A 13,713-nucleotide genomic window follows, 5' to 3' on the forward strand; every position below is an offset into this window, starting at 1 on the left:
CCTTCTTCTATGTCAGAGAGAAGATTTGGCACAGTCTACAGAACTTTACCATGTTGTATTCAAACTTCACCGTTCTAGAAACCTTATTTAATTATCTCCTCAGCCATCAGGTCAAATCTGAACTCAATGACTTTGGAAAGCTTCCTACGTGAGCTTTTCAGCAGAGTTTTATATGCTGTTCGGAAAGAAGAGGCAGTGTAGCTGTGGCTTTGGAGCAGTAAACTCCAAATTCTTGAGTGCCTGCCTCCTCAATAAAATACTATTGAGCACGCAGCACAATATATGTATACGTATTTATTCATAAAGCATTTGTATATACTACTGTACTAACATATTATACATGATACAAAACATCTTCCCAATAATAGAAATATTAAAAGGATACATTAAAAGAAACATTAAAGCCGGGCGCGGTGGCTCAAGCCTGTAATCCCAGCACTTTGGGAGGCCGAGACGGGCGGATCACGAGGTCAGGATTTCGAGACCATCCTGGCTAACACGGTGAAACCCCGTCTCTACTAAAAAATACAAAAAAAGCTAGCTGGGCGTGGTGGCGGGCGCCTGTAGTCCCAGCTACTCAGGAGGCTGAGGCAGGAGAATGGCGTAAACCCGGGAGGCGGAGCTTGCAGTGAGCTGAGATCCGGCTACTGCACTCCAGCCGGGCGACAGAGCAAGACTCCGTCTCAAAAAAAAAAAAAAAAAAAAAAAACACATTAAAGAAGATACAATATTTTCTTCCCATGCCTTATGTAGATTGCCTTGTGCACCTCATGTTGGACACCATGACCTTAAATCCTGGTCCCAGAACAGAGACCTTGTCTTTAAAAGAGTGATTGTCATTTCAAAAAGAGATGAAAAACTCTTGGCTTATGTGACACTAAAGTGATGCTTTTAAAGAGTTGTCCCTCAGTGTCTAGGTTGAGAGTGTGGATTGCATATTATCTACTAATGTTGTACTTGAAGTCTGTTGCCTGAGTAACCAGAAGAATGACGTGGAAATAGAGATCCTTAAGGAGATAAGCTATGCTTTATTTATCTTGCCTCCCTCTAGGGCTAGCCCTAGGGGACATACTGGGTCCTCAGGGATGCCTGTTTAAATCAAACATGAATGAATGAATGACTGAATGTGTGAAAAACATTTTTAAGCCACAGGAAAAACACAATTAAGATGCAACTCTCACCTGTCAGTGAAAAGTCTCCTTCACAGGTAGAATGCACAACTTCTGCCTTGCCTACAATTTAGAACTCCTGGGACCAGAACTCAGACAAATTCTTCCTCATATCTTATCAAGAGCTCTCCTTCAAAGGCCTTCAGGGTCTGGGCAGGTACCATATATACCTAAAGAAGATCAAGAAAGGCAACAGGGAGAAGTAGTGCAAACTGTCAAAATGGAGAGTGCTTAAGGACTGACAAGGATGGCCATCTTCTCCTCCATTAGGCTAAGTATTTTTACCTGGGCGTCTAATGGTTTTGACTTGTCTTATCAACCACATCGTAAGCTTAAAGAGGCCGAGGAATGTGGGGCATCTCTCCTTTCTTCTGTTCCCAGTGGAATGAAAATTAGACTTGGAGTCCAAACCACCAACTCCTCAGGGCACTTAACCTCTTTTACCCTCAGTCTCTTCATCCAACCGATGAGAATAGTACTACCTCCCTCAAAGGAATGTTGAGAAAAGCAAATGACTTTTGCAAACTATGGTATTATATATCAATGTAAAGAATTACTATTACAATTAAAGTAGTGAATACATACTTGTTGAAGTACATTGCATTGAATAGAGGGGTGATGTAATTCCTTACACTAGGCACACAATCAATATGTACCTCTATTTAAGAATCCTTTTAAAAATAAAATAAGGCTGGGCACAGTGGCTCATGTTTGTAATCTTAGCACTTTGGGAGGCTGAGGTGAGATGATCACTTAAGCCCAGGAGTTCGAGACCAGCCTGGGCAACAAAGTGAGACCACCATCTCTACAAAAAATTTAAAAATTAGCCGGGCATGGTGGTGCTCACCTGTAGTCACAACTACTTAGGAAGCTGAGGCAGGAAGGATAGCTTGAATCCAGAAGATGGAGGCTGCAGTGAGCCATCATGGCACTCTAGCCTGAGCCTGACTCTGTCTCAAAAAAATAAAAATAAAAATAAAATCAAGAGGATATATAGATAGATAAAAATAAAATACAGAGAGAGCAAGTTAACACACATCGATAAACACATCACATTGCTGTCACCCATGAACTTGGAAATGCTGAACATTTGTGATTTCATGGTAAACTAATGCTTTTCCACCTTACAATTTGAAGTAAATGTTAATTTTGTATGTGTTTTATTGAGACATTCAAGATATCTATTATACAGTACCAGAGTCCTAAACACAGTAACAGTCATCATTACATATTTCTGAGTAGTAGAATTACTTTTTTTATGCTTTTCTCTTTTCTTCAAATTTTCTTTACCAAACACATATGAACTTTTCTGGTTCTGAAATAATAAAAACAAAGACACCCCAGACTTACTTGTCTTGCATTGATGACTAACCACAGACTCTTAAAACTTCAAAATTGTCAGAGGATATAAGGAAAAAATTATCCAAATGATAGTCAACTCACTATCTGATTAAATACTAAATTATTTTAAAATTGTTTATTTTTACAATAAATATATTTTAAAATTAAATATTTTTAATTAGGAAATATCTAATTAAAAATTAAAACCTGAGTTTAAAAACTATTGATTAAACATCTGTACTACATTTTTTAAATCTGTAGTTTAAAAAAAAAACTGCCTGTATATTATTTTTGTGTAAAAATGGGAAGTATAACAAGATATATTCAAATTTGCTTGAATTTGTATAAAGAAAATGTTAAGAGGCTGGAGAGGGGAGTGAGAGGTGAGAACCCAGCTGATGAGAAGAATGAAGAATTTGTGTTCTTTTTGTGATATTCTGTGAATTTAAAAAACAGCATATGCGAGTAATAACTAATCTAAAATACACATGTTATACAAGCTCCTGACGTCTGCTCTGGGGAGTCAGTCCTCACAGTGGGTTTGTGCTCGAGGCCGCCATTGCCAGTGGAGAGATGAATGTCCCGGCCTGTGCAGCCAGGGAAGCATCAGGCATGTCCTAAGCTCATTCCTCAGCCTGCAGAGGAGTCGTGCTCAGATCTCTCTGCTTCCTGTGGCAGCACTAGGCTCTGGCCATACAGTTCTGTGTATTCTCTGCTCCAACTCAGCATGGCTCTTGGCTGCCAGTTGGCCACATTGCATGGAGCTGGTTACGCTTCAGGGACTTGCCCTATCCAATAAACTTTCCAAACCAGGCTCAGTAAAAATGGAAAGAAACAAGTTCCCATTATAGGTTCGAGTTCAGCTGAACCTGAGGTACAGTTAGGCTAGAAAAGCCTGGAAGTTGCCCCTAGTGAAGCCATACCTCCTCTAGTCTCCTGGCTGGGATCTACAGCAAATAGAGCCTTATGTTTCTTGAGTCCAGCCATCTATGTTCCTTGGCTAGCCAGCCATGAACCACTTCTCTGCACATGCCGTGTCCAGAGGATTGGGTTGCAGAAGACTTGTCAACACAGAGAGTCTGGTCTACAGCTTAGCTCATGATTGGAGGATCCTGTCCCATCAGCAATCTTCTGTACCACACAGGGAAACATTAAAAGTATTTGAGAACCACACTAAAATTAGAAACTTCTGTCTGTGAAAAATACCACTGAAAAATGGCAAGACAAGACAAAGTATGGGAGAATATATTTGCCACGCATATAACAAAAGATTTGCATGTAGATATAAGTGACTCCTGTAAGTCAGTAAGAACCAAACAATCAAAAAATGGGCAAGCATGCAATTCACCAAAGGGAAAACCTGAATGGTCAATAATATGTAAAGAAATGAAATGAAAACTTCAGTGAAATATTGTTTCAGGCCAGTCAGATTAGTAAAACCTAAGAAGTCTGGCAATACCTAGTATTGGCGAAGATTATGACAAAGAGAACTCTTACACACTGAAGGCAGAGGTCTAAATCGGCACGTGTGGAGATCCATTTGGAGTTGAAGATGTATACAACCATGCATACAACCATGAAAACAAACAAAAAAAATCATTCCAAGTATTGAAGCAGAAGGGGTTTAATTCACAGAATAGGTTATCTGGGAATTGAAAGAGTTAAGTCAAAGAGTAGTCAGCAAGGCAACCAGGAATGAGCAACTTCGGGAAACCGCTGGCACCCCTAGTCTAAGACAAAAAGGTAGCCCCACCAGGAGTCAACTGGAGTTGCCGAGAGAAGGCTAGAACTGGGGTGGGTGCTAGATGTGCAGAATGAGGCCATCTGAGACTGGGAGACAGGGAGCCAAGCACTCTGGCTTTTCTCTCCCCGCTCCCACCAGTGCCTAAACCCAGAAACAAGCCGAGTAGATACAGGGGGCCTGGGAAATGAAACCCATGTGGGTCTGGTCCCGAGATACAGAGCAGAGCAGGACAAAGGCAAGGAGTTGATCTGCAAAAGAAACAAACACAAACCTGCCCAAGAAAATGGAGACATATATACTAGAACTTACAGCCTCATTGTTCTTAAAAGCAAAACATGAGAAACAAGTGTCTATCAACAGAAGAGATCAATGAATTGTGGTAGAGTCATACAGTGAAATACCCTAGAGCAGTGAAAGCAAATGAACTATAGCTACATTTATCAACATGGAGAACTCTCACAGAACAGAGCCAGACAAATAAATTTCAAAATGTATAGTGTAATACTCTTTATATGCAATATGATGATGACAGATAGCTAGATAGATTGTAAAAGCTGAAAAAGAATCAAGAAATCAATCTTTATTGTAAGGGCAAAAGGGGGATATAATCAGGGGGAGAGACATTGAGGGTTTCAAATGTAATAATAATGAAGTTGAATGATGGATACATGAGGTCACTGTATAGTTATTGATAATGTTGCATTTAAAATATTTCATAATACATTAAATTTTAATTTTACAAAGGAGCTTAGAGGAGTATGAGTGATGCAGGCCTGGCTACTTTAAATGGTAGGAAGAGACTCTTATCTTTGTTTTGGAGGCAGGACTTGATGCAATTGCCAAGTGCATACTGGCCCAAGACATCCCCTTTCCAACTCTCTCTCCCTCTTGGACCGAATATAGTTAGGCAACTAACCCCTGCCCCCATCACCTCTAGGCGAGCAGTGGCATTCTACCACAGTGGCATTCTCCTGACAGTCCTGTAGATCGTGTGGGTGGGCTCTACACCCCAGGTGAGTCTGAGTGTAAATGAGATCTCAAACAGGCACGTTTCAGAGCTCCTCAAGGGGTCCCTTTGAAGCACTCTCCATTGAGCATATATTAGGTGGCAGCATTCTAAAAGCATGCAACAGCTTCCAAAGATCACCCTCCCAAATCTCCCTTCTTCACTCTAAGCCCTTTTCATTTTCTTTCTTTGGCTGAAGGATCCAAGCAGAGTGACACTTCATGGATGTCTGACCTGTGCAGTCACACAGGGCACGTAGAAGGGCCCTATGCTTGGTTTAATGCTCTGCTGTTACTAACTGGAATTTCTAATAGCTTTTTAACAAGAGGCCCTGCGCTTTCATTTTGCACTGGGCCCTACAAATTGTGTAGCTTATCCTGAACCTACAAGTTGTGGGACATGTTCTTAGAGCCACTTCCTTGTAAATATGTATATCAGATATAGAATTCTGGAAACTACCTTATTGTCTTTAGTCAAAACTGAGGCAGGAAGAGTTCCATTCTAAGATCCTGTTACATGTATTCACTTGCATATAATATCTCATGAATGGAGGTAAAGAACTATAAACCTATTAAGTTCAACACTATTAATATGTCCTCACGTCCTAGCACAGGATCTGACTCATAATAGGTGCTCAATACTCATTGGGTGAACAAACATTTATAGAACCATTAAATCTCTGCTTGTCCTAGAATTGTTTTCTATTCACACTGCTTACATGAATATCATATACCAGATTTTATACAGAGAATATATTCTTGAAGAACTTGCATAATACAACACAAATTTTTCCACAGTAAAGTATTAAGTAGGGAGATGCTTCCTTGAAATCTGTAACTATTGTATATGTGTACTTTAATGCAGCTTTTTATTTTTCTCAAGATCACCACTGTTGGATGGATGGCTCACTGTAAAATGTACTGTGGAAGGTGTGTGGCCTTCTTTGTGACATTAAAATAACATCTCAAGTTCTTCAAAATTTCCTAATTCTCAGGCCCACTATGTCACCCACACTTAATGAGTGCTCAGGTGAGACTGCTTTAGAATATAAAAGTATTTCAAATTATAGTAAATGTTAAAACAAGTAGAAAGGCATCACCACAGGTACTTGCAGGAGCTGTGCTCCAGGGCCACTGCAGGCTGATGCATGCAACCCTGAAAAAGGGCTGCAGGAATTTCTCTTTACCGGCCAAAGTGATATGTGGCAATAGCATAAACCAGTTTGCAGCTTCTTTGGCTTGATAACCTTGAAATGAATTTTCAAAAATGGTGGGTATTTATATTCATTCAAATTCTACACATAATTTTAAAATAAAATTTAAAAATTACTCATAAACTTTATATTCTACATTTGCATAAATATATACAAATGCAACCATCCTATATTATCATAGATTACCTAGTTTTTAATGTATCCATAAACACATTGCTTTACACCAAGCCCAATAACTAGTGGTTGGCAAATAAGAAAAGAGGCAACAAATGCTATGCACTCCAGAAAACATAAAGGGGTACTGGCAGCACAACCAAACACAAAGGGTACTTACTTAAATCCACTTGGTCCATACGGCAAGTGATGGAAGAAGATAAATAGCTGACTAATACCTAATATTTAAATTCTAGACAAAATATTTCAGTGCAAATCAGGAAGTTCTTTATTTACTCTGATCCAAGTCAAAGGTAGCTGGATAATTAGTTTTCTTTAAACAACATTCAGCTTTGCTGACATCTCATTTTCCAAAAGCAGCTGCTAGCCAAATATAGTATTGTTTATTCACTCCCTGGAAGGCTGTTTTTAAAAAGCACTTCTGCTAAAAATGTTGCATCACATAATTGGAGATAACAGGAAAAGTAGGAGTTGCTGTTTGTATTTAAATAAACATCTGCTCAAAAGTCCAGTTTTCTGTTTGTGAATAATCCTTTTATTTTATGCCATTAGGCACACTGAATTATTGTTTATTCCTTGCTTTTTGCACATGCTAGGAAATATTCCAAACATGGTAATGCATGAGATATTTCTCCTGAAAAAACGATAAAAGAGATGAAGTTGAGCTCTTTGCCTTTTTCCTTTACTGTACATACGTTAGATGTTTCTGTGCCAGTGACTTTATGAATATGCAGTATTAACTATCACAATACATCTTATCTGGTACATGCTTTTAATTAAACTGAAGTTGGATAAAGTTAGCTTTTTGTTGCTATGTTTGGACTATGGCTATTTAAAAATACCTGTGGTATCTGAGTTAAATCTCCAATCACCCTCCAAAGAAAGGCAGAGAATGAAAATTATTGTTGCTTTTACAGAGAACACACCCAGCACTTAGCATTGCAACATGCTTGGTCTATAGTTATTTGCACTGTAGACTGTGAATGCTTTTACACATCTAATTTCACTGAAAACCCATTCTATGCGACTTTCTCTTCCATTTTCTCCTCACTGTTCATTTGAATTCTCTTTTGCCTGGATATTTTATCCTCAGAATACACAATTTCTTCCTTGACCTCATGATGTCAATCTAAAACAGAGTAGAGATCTTTTTAAACTGGAGATCAGAAAACCCAGGTTCTATTTCTCACTCTGTTGCTGAGATCTGAAGGCTCCTCACTGGGAAAATAAAAACTGCATTGAATGATGTTCAACATCCAATTCAATTTTAAAATTTTGATTTCACTAAGTAGGAAATGAGATTTATTGCTAAAAGCAGGTGGGTTACATAGTGAATGCCAAAATTTGGCGCAATGGAGGCGAGGTGTTTGCTCTTGGGGGTTATCCTAGCTGCCATGACCTTCATTAGCATGGGTAATTAAGAGTTCCCAAACATTGCATTTGTCATCTAGTTTATGGGGTTTCAGACCAATGTTGAATGGTCAAAAATTTAGCATTTTGTGCTCATCTGGGAAATTGCAATCTTTTTATGTTCTGAGCCATTTTCTATTACTGCTTGTGCATGAGAAGTATTTTAAACAAGAAGCCAAAGCACATTTCTAAAACTGTTCAGATTCTAGCAAGAAGATTTAAGATGGAGCAAATGCTCTGCTTCCCATTTGGATCCTAGAAGCAGTGAACATACTTCATGAAGAATACATTTATATTTTCTTGCACATAAATACATTTGTCATGATACCAAAACCATTGAGACAAATGGTTATGTTCAGTTGGGAAATGTATCTTTTCTCTCTGCATTAGAAAGAATGTGTTATGGTGTACTTATTCTTGTGGTTTTATAGTTCAGAGCATTTTTAGAGTATAGGAAGCTTCTGTCTATTGAAATAGCATGTGGCCCTTAATTACTATAAAGCTCTCTACAAATATAAAGAACTACTAATACTCATTAGCAAATAAATTCTCCAAATACATTCTGCTTTTGTAATTGCATTATTTCCTCAACAGAGAAGTATAGCATGGTTTTGAAATCATAATAAGGAATGAATGCCTTAGAAAACTGTATTTTACAGATTTCTACTCTTGACTGGTAAAGAGTAGGTACCATATATAAACATTCCTCAGAAGTTTGTATTAAATAGGTCCTTTGAAAGATCAGTATGCATAAAATAAACTTTTATCAGTACCATCATACACAACCAATACTAGAAGCTGCACTTAAAAACAATAACTAGGCCAGGCACGGTGGCTCATGCCTGTAATCCCGCAGTTTGGGAGGCCGAGGAGGATGGATCACAAGGTCAGCAGTTCGAGACGAGCCTGACCAACATGGTGAAACTCTGTCTGTACTAAAAATACAAAAAAATTAGCTGGGCGTGGTGGCGGGCGCCTGTAATCCTAGCGACTTGAGAGGCTGAGGCAGAAGAATCGCTTGAAACCAGAAGGTGGAGGTTGCGGTGAGCTGAGATTGCGCCACTGCACTCTAGCCTGGGCAATAAGAGCAAAACTCTGTCTCAAAAACAAAACGAACAAAAACAGTATGAGCAATATACAAAAAGCTTTTAAAGAAGGAATTTGAGATGTTTAATTACGAAATGATTTATAACTATAAGAGTGCTTAAATTGAGGGTTTTTAAAAAATTATTTACCCAATTGCTGTCTTAGTATTGACAGCTGTATTTGTTGGGACTCTACTCGTTAACTATTAGTTACAATTAGTTGAGGTTTAAATGACAGAAATCCAACTGAAAGTAGGTTCAGACAACACACACACACACACACACACACACACACACACACCCCGTCCTGTACCTAGGAGGAATACTGGGCAGCTCACAAATAGTAAGGCAGTATTGCAGGAACCAGGGCCTCAGGACCAGACTAAGGACATCATGCTCCTAGGAATCTTTCTCGTCTCAGCTAGCTCCAGAATAGGGATGTTTCTCAGGCTCTCCAGTAATGTCATCCTAATTTAGCAAGGTCGGCAGAACTTCATTCCTGTTTTGTAGAGGGGGTCTCACTATGTTGCCCAGGCTGGTCTTGGAACTCCTAGGCTCAAATGATCCTCCTGCCTTGGCTTCCCAGTGTGCTAGGATTACAGGAGTGAGCCACCATGCCTGGTCTCCTGAACTTCATTCTCAACATTTCTATAGCAAAAAGGGCCCTGGGTCTTGTGAGGTCATTTGCCTATGCCTTGCTCCAATTTACTGCTGCTGGGTTATGGCATATTGTGATGGATTCAACCTGGGTCACCCTTGTGAACAAGGAGTGGAGAACTGGCATTTAAAGCCCCATGAGGACCACAAACAGTAGAGTTCCACAACTAAAAGGGGACATTGCTACCTAAATGAGATAGGAAAACCAGCTGGACTGAAAACTGCATCTTACTTTGATGACCTGGGTCTTTTCAACCTTCAGGCAGGTTTCTGATGATTTGTCTGGAGATTCAGTGCTAATGAGAGGTCTGTAGGTCTGTGCTATTGGTTTTGGTGCTTCTGGGCCTGTCTGGATTGCATTTTTTTTTTTTTTTTTTTTGCATGGGGGGACAGTCTTGTTCTGTCACCCAGGCTGGAGTGCAGTGGCATGATCTTGGCTCACTGCAACCCCCTCTTGCTGGGTTCAAGTGATTCTCCTGCCTCAGCCTCCCGAGTAGCTGGGGCTCCAGGTGCCTGCCACCACACCCAGCTAATTTTTGTATTTTTAGGAAAGACAGGGTTTCACAATGTTGGTCGGGCTGGTCTCGAACTCCTGACTTCAGGTGATTCACCAGCCTGGGCCTCCAGAAGTGCTGGGATTACAGGCATGAGCCACTGCACCTGGCCTGCACTGACTTTAGCATTTGCCTCTTTCTTTCTTCTTAAGTCTTGGAAACTAAAGACACATTCTCTTTAGGGATTTACCTTGGGAACCAATATGATGCAAAGAAAGACCAGTCTCCACTCAGAAAGCTCTGAAATCCTATGGTCTGGCACTTACTAGCCTTGTGACCTTCCACAAGTTACTTAAGCTCTAAGTCTTAGTTTCATCCTCTGTAAAATGAAGGTGCCCACTCCCTGATATGGTTGAAAGAAAAAAACAAAATGTATATAAATCATAGTAGCAGCTCCTAATGGATGAGCTATAATTAGTAGCTATTACTGAAGGTGAGGTGTCTCTACCTTTGGACATGAAGGACTGGAATTGGATCTAAGGCTCAAGATATTAGACAAAGACAGTAAGAATGAAAAAGGCATGGCCCCTTCCGTCACTGGACTTACGCTTTAGTAAGGGAGAAAATGAATGTGCCTATGTGTAATGAAAGAAAAAAACTCTTATAAAAGGTAATATAAGGAAAAAGGGCTGAGTTCAAAAGAAAAAGATATTATCACATGCCAAGCACTTTACCTGTACTCTCAATTTAAGGGATTTAAGTGCCAATTACTGTTGCAAAGCAACAGCTGTAACTGCCCAATTGCAATGCATTGAAAAAAGCTGAATGCAGGACATTTAGGACGTCCTATATATGCAGGATGCTCAGCAACCCTATCTCCATCCCTCATGTCAAACCTACAAAGTATGTATTCATTCCCATTGCACAATAGAGAGAGATGCTGACTGACTTGTTCAACTACAGACAGAAATGGTAGAACTGGGAACCGCTCTTATCTAACTCTGAAGCCTGGAATCTTCACATTATACTACACACTTCTCAGGGATGACAATGAAAGATTTAGGTTCCGATTCCAGTTCAGCCTCTAAATGTAGCCTGACCTTTGATTTCTCCTTCTATACCTCTGTACTTTTGTCTACAAACCTGGCAAGCTGACCAAGTAGCTGAGCTTCTGTTTAGCTCTCTGTAATTCTGGGAACTGCCTATGTAGTGATTTTTCAAAGTGTGGTCCCTTAACCAGGTAAGCATCATTACCTGGGAACTTGCTAGGGAAGTACATTCTTAGGTCACAACAGACCCACTGAATCGAAAAACAAAATGGGTTCAGCAATCTGTTTCAACAAGTTCTTCAGGAGATCTTAATCCAAGTGTGAAAACCAGCATTCTAAGATGCAGCTATTGATTCTCAAATGTTGCTATTGCTTCTAAAATGCTATTGTTTGTGATTCCTTAGTCCATGACTCTCAGGTACACTTTAATTTTGTTTTAAAGAGATGAAGTCTTGCCATGTTGCCCTGGCTGGTCTCAAACTCCTGGGTTCAAGTGATTCTCCCACCGTGCTGGGATTACAGGCATGAGCTACTATGCCCAAGCCCAGGTACATTTCTTTTGAAGATTTTAAGGCATCTTAGACATATACAATTTATACTATGGCAGAGATGATAATGTGTACTGTTGCTTCCAAATCCATTAAATTTCATCTCCTACCCCTAACAAACTAGTCACAATCCATGCCACTACCATTTTCCTTCCCACCTTTTCCTTCTCCTGGGCCCTAGCTTTTAGTCTGAAATACCTCTCCCTCTTCAGTCTTCTCAGCTTTAATTTACCCCTCTATCTTTTCAGTCCCCATTAGTCATGCTTCACTCTAGCCATCTTGTCCCAAACCCATTTAAACAATGCCCTCTACTCTCTTCACTCCAAATCCCACACACGTCTTTGTCCACAATGCAAAATGAGTCTATGGTCCTGTGAAAACTCACTGACTCATTTGAATATGGAAATTATTTAAACATGAATGAAACTGAAGTTGACATATGAACTAGTTTGCCAAGGAACTAATGTTTAAAAAAAAAAAAAAAAAAGTTCTACCTTTTTCAAGTCTCCTCAAGTGCTTTAAAATATTTTGCTAAAATTAAAAACTATTTTACCCTGTTAATCTCAGTCCCCAAAAGACCCTTTATTGGGCCATTTTATTAAACTCTCAAATACCATTTTTTCAAAAACTTTTACTTTATATAGGCCATGCCCAAATAAATTAGTAAAGATTTCACTGCTGTGCTCACATATATGAAGCCTATGCTGGTATATGTATGAAATATGCAGCTTTCTCCCCTCCACTAAAGAGTGCAAACTCAAGGAGAAATAGAGTAACTTTAAAAATATTGCATGATGTCATTAAGTTTTAAGACAATTAAAACCAGACAGGCCCCAAATGGTCAAACTCACCACTACTGATGACAATGGAATTCATCTAAATCAGCTTGGGGAGCTTTTGAAAAAATGCATTATTGGGATACATTTCCCAATTTTCAAAATCTGAATTCAGGGTAGTGCCAGAGTTAGCTTCTGGGCGTTTCTAGCACATAACAGACTCAAGGGTCACTGGCCTAGAGACAAGCTCCATTTTAAAATTAGTCAGAAGTACCATAGCACAAACTAATTTAAAAATACATTTGAGATGAGGACACAATTCAGTAGCTTCTCACCTAGTCACTGAAGTTGGTTGACACAGGATCAAAAGTAGGTCACTCATTATAGCAAGAGATGACAGTGTCCTACCATCTGTCTCATTTCCCTGGTCTACCAAGTCAGTTCTAATTTGATGTACTGTCAACTTTTCAGACACTTGGACTCCGTGGAGCAAGAGCGGTGAGGTTGCATGCTGTTTCTACATTATCTACAAGGCCCCAAACGTGTGTATCACCCATGTATCTATATACTACTGAAAAAATAAATACGTAAATAATTATATAGGATACACTGCTAGTTTCTGTTCTACACTGGGGTAGGAAAGGGACTGGTGATTAATGCTGGTTGTAAATCACTAAAGGGTTGCAAGCCACAATTTGCAAAACAGATCTAGTTCAATGCCTCACTTCATAGATAAGGAAACACAGACCTATAGATACGCCATTATACCATCTGCAATCTTTAGTGTTACCTTTCATTTACCCAATTCCTGCCATGCAATCCTCCACAATATAACCCTAATGACTTCCATTAATAGGCTCTACATTCTCTTACAACAAACTGGCTTCCACCAAAGACTACAGAACAGGACAACCACACCACCAATCATAAGAGGTCCTGCTGCTGAAGAACGTGACACACACTTTCTTCTAGAGTGCAACATTTCCAAGACAAGATGAATTAGATCCCTCATAACATATCCAATCGAGTGTAAAAACCAGTAATCCA

Source organism: Trachypithecus francoisi, unplaced genomic scaffold, assembly GCF_009764315.1.
Source record: "Trachypithecus francoisi isolate TF-2019V2 unplaced genomic scaffold, Tfra_2.0 Lachesis_group9, whole genome shotgun sequence".
NCBI lineage: Eukaryota > Metazoa > Chordata > Mammalia > Primates > Cercopithecidae > Trachypithecus > Trachypithecus francoisi.